Here is an 8,788-nt window from a genome sequence, read left to right as displayed (position 1 = left end):
TTGATAATTTCCTGCATTCTATTTGCTAGTATCTTATTGAATATCTTTGCATCTTATTCATTAGGGAGATCGGTCTGTAGCTCTCTTTTTTGGTTGTGTCTTTCTCTGGTTTTGGTATCAGTATGATGCTTGCCTCCAGAAATGAGTTAGGGAGAATTGCTTCCTTTTCAATTTCATTGAAGATTTTGAGGCATGTTGATATTAAATCTTCTCTGAATTTCTTGTAAAATTCTGGTGTGAATCCATTAGGGCCTGGCCTTTTCTTTGTCGGTAGGTTTTTAATCACATTTTCAGTATCGTTAATTGATACTGGGTTGTTCAGGAATTTGATATCTTCTTGACTCAACCTTGATAATTTGTATATATCTAGGAATCTGTCCATTTTTTCTGAGTTTTCTATCCCATAGGAGTAAATATTTTCAAAGTAGGTATTAATGATCTTCTGAATTTCTGTGGAATCTGTAGTAATTTCACCTTTTTCATTCCTTATTGTGTGAATCTGAGTTCTTCTTTTTTTTGATAATGTTGGCTAGGGGTTTATCAATTTTATTTATTCTTTCAAAGAACCAACTCTTTGATTCATTTATTTCTAGTAGGGTTTTCTTTGTCTCAATTGCATTAATTTCTTTCCTAATCTTTATCATCTCCTCCCTTCTTTGGGCTTTGGGCCTGACTTGTTCTTCTTTTTCTAAAGTTTAAGATGCAGCATTAGGCTACTTATTTGTTCTCTTCCTGTTGTCCTTATTTGTGAATTCACCGCTATGAATTTCCCTCTGAGGACTGCTTTCATTGCTCCCATAGATTCCAGTAATTTGTATTTACATTTTCATTTGTTTGTAGGTGTGTTTTAATTTCCTCTTGAATTTCTTCTGTGACCCATTGGTTGTTCAGGAGGTTGTTGTTTAATTTGCAAGTGTTTATGCAGTTTTTGGAGTTCCTTTTGTCGTTAATTTCCAATTTCATTGCACTGTGGTCAGATAATGTGCCCGGAATAATTTCAATCTTTTGCGTTTCGGAAGATATGCTCTGTGGGCTAGGATGTGGTCTATTTTAGAGAAAGACCCATGTGAAGCTCAGAAAAATGTTTATTCTGATGATGTGGGTAGAACACTCTGTGTACATTTACTGGGTTCTTTTGTTAACAGCTTTGGTTGAGATATGTTATTTCCTTGCTGATTTTTTGTCCAGTGGACCTATCTGTTTGTGTCAATGGGGTGTTCAGGTCCCCTGTTATAATAGTGTTATTAATTATATGGGTTTTCATGCATGTTAAGAGTTCTCTGATATAATTTGGAGCTCTGATATTTGGTGCATACATGTTTATGATTGTTATCTCATCCTCTTGCAGTTTTCCCCTGACTAGTGTGTAGTGACCTTCTTTATCTCTTTTGATTGTTGTCGGTTTGAATTTTACATTGTCTTCAAACAGAATAGCTACACCTGCTTTTTTCTAGGTTTCTTTTGCATGGAGGATTGTTTTCCATCCTTTGACTTTTAGTCTATGGATTTCCTTTGGAGTGAAATGTGTTTCCTGTGTGCAGCATGTCGCTGTATTTTGTTTTTTAATCCACTCTACCAGTCTGTTTCTTTTGACTGGAGAATTGAGGCCATTTACATTTATAGTTATAGCCCATATGTATTGATTTATCATTGTCATGTTATTTACTTGGGTTGGTGTCCTACTTTTTCTACCTCTTTACTTCCTTGGTCTTCTTGACATTTCCTTTCTACTGTTGTTCTTGAAATTGTGGCCAGATTTGTCTCTGTCTAGAATATCTTTTAGTACTCTTTGTTATGCTGGCTTGGCACTCATGAAGGTCTTCAATTGTTGTTTGTTGTAAAAATATTTTATTTCTCCGTTGAATTTGGGGGACAGTTTTGCAGGGTACATCAGTCTTCGTTGGAAGCTGTTCTGTCTGAGGACCTGTAATACTTCACTCCAAGCTCTTCTCGATTGGATGGTTTGTGCTGAGAAATCTGCCGTGATTCTGATGGGCTTTCCTTTATAGGTAATCTTTTTCTTTTCTCTAGCAGCTTTTAATATTCTGTTCTTTTGCTGGTGATCTGGGAACTTGACTATTATATGTCTGGGTGTAGTTGTATTTTGGTTGTGGTTGGTTAGAGTTCTATATGCATTATTTACCTGTATATCAGATTCTGTTTCCTTAGTTGGGAAATTTTCTGCTATTATTTCTGCAAATATTCTTTTTATGTCAGTTGTGTTCCCTCCTGCTGTTTCATTGACTCCTATACGTCATACGTTATTCCTCTTTGCCTCATCTTGCAGCTGTTGAATTGACTTTTTCTGGATCCTTGTTGATTTACAAGATCCTTTCTTTCACGGTCACTAGCTGCCATACTGTCTTCAAAGTCTGAGATTCTTTCTTCAGCTTTATTCAAGTGGTTTTGGCAGGTTTCAATGGAGGCTTTGCTTTCCTGGAAGTGTCTTTGAATCTGTTTCATGCATTCTAAGTCCTGTCTATACTTTTCATTTAATGCTTCTGTCCATTGCCTTTGTTCTTCTATTTTTTTTATATGTCTCTTCTTCAGATTTTTTGAGCAGTTTCTTCATTGTTCTTGTCATTTCATTTTTTGCCTGAGAGATTATTTCTGATCTCATCTCTTCTATGGCCTTATGGAGTTGTTTCTTTACTTCCATTGCAATCATTTCAGCTAATTCAGGCATGTGTTTACCACGTTCTCCTATGTCGATGTCTCCTGGACTTGTTCTGAGTGGGAATGGAGTTCTCGGATTGTGTTTTAGTCCTTCCTTTTGTCATGTTTGCTACTGGATGCAGAAAGCTCAGTTTCCTCTTCAGTGGCTGCACAGCAAAGACCACTAGTGTCCCTAGTTTTCCTGTTCATCAGGTTTGCCATCAGTGACCCCTGAGTAGCTCTACTTAGTCTTGGGTTTTCTGGCAGTTGTTGATTTGTATCTAGTTATCCCAGGTCTCAGATGCTGGCATTGGTATCAACTGATGGCAGACTATCTGATCCAGAGTCCCCTTGCAGTCCAGGGCACATGCTCGGCCCAGACTCAGGTTGCACTGGTGTGACAATCCTGATCCAGTGGACCTATGTGCCCAGGCAGTTCAGGATACAGACAAAACCCAGACACAAACTGTAGGGTCGACAGTTTGTGAACCCCTGATTCTGTGTCTCCAGTCAGTTCTGGACACATACAGGAACTCGATGCAGGCCGGATGGGCAGCAATCACAGACTACCCATGCCTGCGACCCCCTGGGGGTTCTGGGCACAAGTAAAGCATAGACTTGAATCAGTGGACCAGCAACTCTTGGTGCACTTAGTCACTTGGTGCATGGCACATCCTGGGAGGGGCCACACACTCCCTCCAAGCTAGAGCAGTCCCTGGGGCTTCTGAGTGAGGACCTCCTGTCTGCTGTGGGTGCAGGGAGGGCAGAGTCAGAGTGTAATGGCGGCGGGGTCCTGGCTCACTTGCTCTGCCTCCAGGAATTAGATGGGAAAAACCTGGCTCTCTCTGCGAGTTTCAGCTGGGAACTATTGTGGTGGGAGTGGGTCACAGCCCACCCGGTTCTGCTTTTTAGTCAGTTCAGGACGTGCTCAGTAGCCAGACCTGGGCCACTCAAAGAGCAATCACAGACTGCCTGTGCCTGCAACCCCCTAGGGGGTCCGGGCGCAAGTAAAGCACCGACTCAAATTGCGGGACCAGCAACTCTTGGAGCACTCACTCACTAGGCACAAGGCACGTGCAGGGATGGCCCGCACGCAAACCCTGGTGAGAGCCATCCCCGGGGCTTCTGAGTGAGGAATTCCTGACTGGCACAGGTGCATGGAGGGCAGAGACTCCCAGATGGCTTTTTTCATACTCACTTTTATTTCTCTATGTGTAAATGCATGCTTATACATATTGCACTTTTTTATTTTCTCCTACAACCACCTTGGAGATGCCAAGATGCTGTGGTTAAAGAGTCTTTCCAGGGAAAGCTATAGCCCTTCACATTGCAGAGTGCCTATCTGCCCTCCACTCCTCCTCCTGACTCACGTTACTCTGAGAACCAGATGTAATTTTTCCTTATGTTTATCCTTTGAGAGTCCAGTGCTAATGAAAGCATATAGCAAATAGCAAATGTCTACTTTTGCCATTTTCTTTGACCTCACAAGATCATATATAGTAGACAGGTGCGTTTCACTGCTTTCATAAAACACATCCCTTGGTCTTTGCACATCTGTACCAAGTCAGCCTTCTTCTAATCTGCTTTTCTCCTCCAATTACTGCTCTGGGTTTCCATATCTTTTCCTGAGGCGCAGGAATATTGTGCATTTATAGTAGCCCAACCCTCTGGACAGTAGATATCTCTTCTACCTTCTCTCTCTCATTTTGTTTGTTTTTTGTTTAAATAAAACTGTGAGGATGCTTACAAGGACCTTGTTCAGAGTGAGGGCGTGTGTGTATTGTGGGTTTAGAGTGGTACCTGGGTTCATGAATGCTTTTGTCTGTGAACTATTTGGTTTGCAAATAGAAGTATTTGGCAAAATTTTATTATTTTTTTGAAACTCTGCATCATGTGATGAACATGACTGTCGTCATCTTTCCCACATGAACATGAACATGAACATGGGCCTCTTTTTCAGAATTGTGGAATGAATTAAGTTCCTGAACTGAGATGCCACTGTATATCTCCTTGTCCAGCACAGTTCAGGGGCCTGATAAACTGAGGAACAGGAATGATTGCCCCTCCCTAGAAAGTCAGTACAACCAGAGAGGAGATACCTGATTTCAATTCACCCATCCATGAGCCAGAGGAGCTGCTGGTAAGCCAAAAGTCTGGTTTTCCATTTCAGAATGGTAGGAGAAACAAGCTTGTGATGATATTCTGATATGTCTTCAGCTGTAGTCACACAAGGACAGAGATAAAGAGGGTTGTTCTTCAAGGTTTTATGCCAGGAGGGTGTGTATTGTTCCCATAGAAGTGGGATCTTATAGCAGTATTAGTATCTGCCTTCACCAAGTACCACTTTGTTACCATGTCTATTTGTTAAAACAGCCACAAGGCCAGGTATAATGGTGCTTGCCTGCAACCCCAGCTACTCTGGAGGCAGGAGAAACAACTTCAAGGCCAGTCTCAGCAACTAAAGGAGACCCTGTCTCTGAAAAATAGAAAGGACTGGGGATGTAGCTCAGGGTTTTCAATCCCTAGTACCATAAATAAAGCAAAATTTTAAAAAGAGTTGGGGATATAGCTCAGTGGGAGACCTTATGCTCAGTCCAGTATTGCAAAAAAGACTCAAGTTACATCCATGCAAATTCCAGAAGATAGATAGAGTTGATTTTCATGCTGTTTTTTCTTCAGAAATCACAGTTAACTAAAAGCTAATGTGGTAGCCTAAATGTACTCTCTAGGTTGACAGGGTGAGATATACCATGCCACCCCCACCTGTCTTGGTGCTGCTGAACACACAACCTAGGGCCTCATACATGCTTGCAAGTTGTCTTTCACTGAGCCATATCCCCAGCTCTTCTTTAAATTTTGAGACAGAGTCTTGCTAATTTGCCCAGGCTGGCCTTAAATTTGCAATCCTCCTGCCTCAATCTCTTGAGTAGCTGGGATTACAGGTACATGCCACCATACCTGACTCAGTGTCACCTTTTGACCATTCCTTTAATGATCCCACATGGAGTAAAGGATATTCTGATATCTCTTTGCACAACAAATAGTGCGCAGAAAGAAAGGAAACCAGTGTGATCCTCTGTTATTTCTAGGTACGCTTGTCACAGGGGACACTTTATGTCTCTTTCTTCTCCTTTCAAAGAAAGTCTACTTGATCCTATGCAAACAGCAGTGGTTGTGATAGTTCAGCACCAATTATTGAGGGAAAACTGCCAAGGTAGGTAGATTCCTGGCATTATGCAATCATATCTTCATTCATAGTTTTCAGGCATGTGTGATAGAGAAGTCCCTTGAGTGAAATCCCATTGATAAGATCTCATATAGAAACTCATAAACCATTGTCCAGGCAGTGTGTGTCCCTCTAAGGGGACTGTGATCAGTTCATGGAACTCAAGGCCAACATTCTGCAATCCAGAGGAGGGAGGAAAGAATTTGGGTCTATGACCAGTAAGGCCACTTGCCAGTGAAAGGACCATTAGGCTCCCCACATGACCCTGGGGAACAGGTGTTTGTGTCCCATATAAGAGAAACTATCTATGGGAAACTCAAGAACTCAGGTCTTATGAGACTTTGCCTTCTGTGTCAGTTTGGGGCTTATTATGCAAGGTGAAACAATAAAATACAGGACACATATTTTATATGATTATTTATAATAGTCACCCAAAGAATGATATATAAGAGAGTGCAGGAAATCTGTCCACATACTATAGACCAAGAATCCAGCCAAGGGCCTGGATCCCACAGTAATGTCCTGCATGAGTCCAGCTGAAGGCCTATAGCTCATAACAATTCCTCCCATGAGTCCACCTGGTGGCCCAGAGCCCATGACAACATCTCATGCAGGCCTGTTTCATAGATCTATGCTTGGAAGACCCAAAGGTCAATGGTGAAATCTAGGAAGTCTGTGCCAGTGGGATGAAGGATCTGTGCTAGCAGGCTGAGGGATCTGCACTGGAGCCAGGAAGCAACGTTCAGAAGAATCAGAGCTCCCTTGAAAAGTACCACAGCCATCCTCAGCAACAGTGAGGTTCTGAACTCCTCCAGTGATCAAGATGGCAGGGGAAGCCAACGCAGCAAGCTTCTCTAGGACACCGGCAGTGCACCATCTTCCCCTGCAGAGCCAGGCAGCAAGGCTCAAAATGAGTACCAGAGCTTCCCCAAAGTGAACCAAAGCCATTCTCAGTACCAACAAGGTCCCGAGCTCCTCGGAAGATGAAAACAGCCAAGTTCATCAGGAAAGCCAGCATGACGAGCTCCTCCAAAACAACCAACAGCTCCTTACAGCTTTTACCAGCTCCCAACAGCCTCTCTCAGCTCCTAACAGCCTAATTTCTCCTTCTTGAGTTCTGCCTCTTATGCTGCTGGCAACAATCCTCACGTGGGCCTCCCACACCCAGCATCATGCTTACTCAGTTCAGCTAGAGGGTATAAGTTGACTACCATTTATCAATCCACTACTCCTTCCTGGCACTGACAGTAGCCCTCTTGCCACTATGGCAGTTCCACCTGTCAGATCATGGCTGCTTTTGGCCCAGCTCCCTGCACTGTGCCCCTTCACTAGGCTGATCAGGGCTGGGAGCTTACTGTTGTTGTAATATTAAAAAGATGCTTGTGTGGAAGAGGGGGGATATCCACTCATTCACACAGCCTAATGCCAGTCTCTCCATGTCCAACTCTTGATATACCAAGGAACCTGAAGAGCCGTAGTGTCTGAAAGTGTCATTCCTTTCCAGTATAGTACATGAGTCCTCACAAGTGCACATACATATCAAGCGTTTTCTACTGTGAGCCCTCTGGTGAGGTTTGAGTGATTGATCCTGGCCAGGTGTGAGGAGGACAGGTACCTTGGACATGCCACCTGGCTCCCCTTCCAACTGGCCTAAGTGTGGGGCCAACATTATTTGAAGACCAAGAGATAGCCACGGGAGAGGAGCTGTGTGCCTAGGCCCCAGGGTCTTGGAGTGGCAATTCCCCCTGTCGTCACCCCACTCCCAGTGACCCTGGGCCCTGCCCTTTGCTTCTGGCAGCTGAAACTTCAGGTTGAAGCTGACCCTTCAATGATCCTGAGAATGCCAAGTCAGAAGGTTCCTTGGTGGGCAATAGATGAGTTTTGTTCTAATTCTGTGCCCAGATTCAAGGTACTTCCTGCTGTTAACAAAAATTCACTAGGAAAAAGCTTATGATTAAAAGAGGGCTTTTAAAATTGTTTTTTATTATCTTTAACATAAATTATTTAAAAAGAGGGGTTTTATTTTTTAAAAGAAAACAGTTTGCAAACTGGAAGAGGCACCCTTAGATAGAAAGGAAAATGTACTTGGAAGGAATAAAGGTAGGGACTAGCTTATATGGTTGAAGTTCCCACCCAGGTACCCAGTCTAGTTTGCTTATGCAAATGAAGGATGCATGTGTGCTCAATCCTGATTGGTTTATTTTACATAAATAAGGACTGCAACCATGCCCTTTCCTGATTGGTTGACATTTACATATTACTGAAGATGTAGTTCATTGGTTAAATTCAGAGGCTGTTTATCTTTGTAGTCTGGAGTAGAACATGCCCAGACAAGGGCCACGAGGTTTAGTTGTAGTTCTTCCAGGAACACTAAATACTATATGACCCCACAATCAACAAATGGCTGCCAGGCTCCATTCTTAACTATAGGCCCAGTTAGCTGCTTGGGACCCTTCTCGAGAGATTCAGCTGTCCTTAAAGTTCACACCATGGTTTTTCCCACCCTCTGGTGGTAAAGATACCTCTGTGATTGGGTATGTTCAGGTGCTTTCTTAGAGTCACTTGGTAGGGAACTATTTCTTCTGATCCTGTGGAGGAAGCCTATAACCACTCTGTGGGGAAGAAGCTTTGCGAGATGGAGGACCAGGTGGAAGAACTGGTAGTCACCAGATTTCAGGATTCACCCAGATCTACACTGGTTGGTGCTTGTTTTCAGTAGAAATTGGTGAAGGAGGATAAGGAAAAGAAGATTCGGGGGAGGAATACTGGCATGTTGGCATTTCTGGAGCAGTCCTGCCATCAAGAGAATAATCTTAGGGGCTGGGGATTTAGCTCAGCGGCAAAGCGCCTGCCTGGCAAGCGCAAGGTCGTGAGTTCGGTTCCCGGTACCAGAGAAAAACCAAAAAA

At 43.1% G+C, this 8,788-nt stretch overlaps 1 long non-coding RNA gene across 1 annotated transcript in view; it reads left to right on the top strand.

Annotated features, from left to right (window-relative positions):
• The window catches only part of LOC106147253, a 15,646-nt gene that overhangs the window by 4,929 nt on the left and 1,929 nt on the right, over positions 1-8,788 (top strand). Inside the window, exon 2 of the long non-coding RNA XR_001232049.1 lies at positions 4,616-4,795. This is a non-coding gene — a long non-coding RNA (uncharacterized LOC106147253). The remainder of the gene's footprint in view (positions 1-4,615; positions 4,796-8,788) is intronic.

Source organism: Chinchilla lanigera, unplaced genomic scaffold, assembly GCF_000276665.1.
Source record: "Chinchilla lanigera isolate Chin_1 unplaced genomic scaffold, ChiLan1.0 scaffold00133, whole genome shotgun sequence".
Lineage (NCBI taxonomy): Eukaryota > Metazoa > Chordata > Mammalia > Rodentia > Chinchillidae > Chinchilla > Chinchilla lanigera.
Note: the sequence above shows the minus strand (reverse complement) of the source record. Positions and strands in the feature narration are given on the sequence as shown.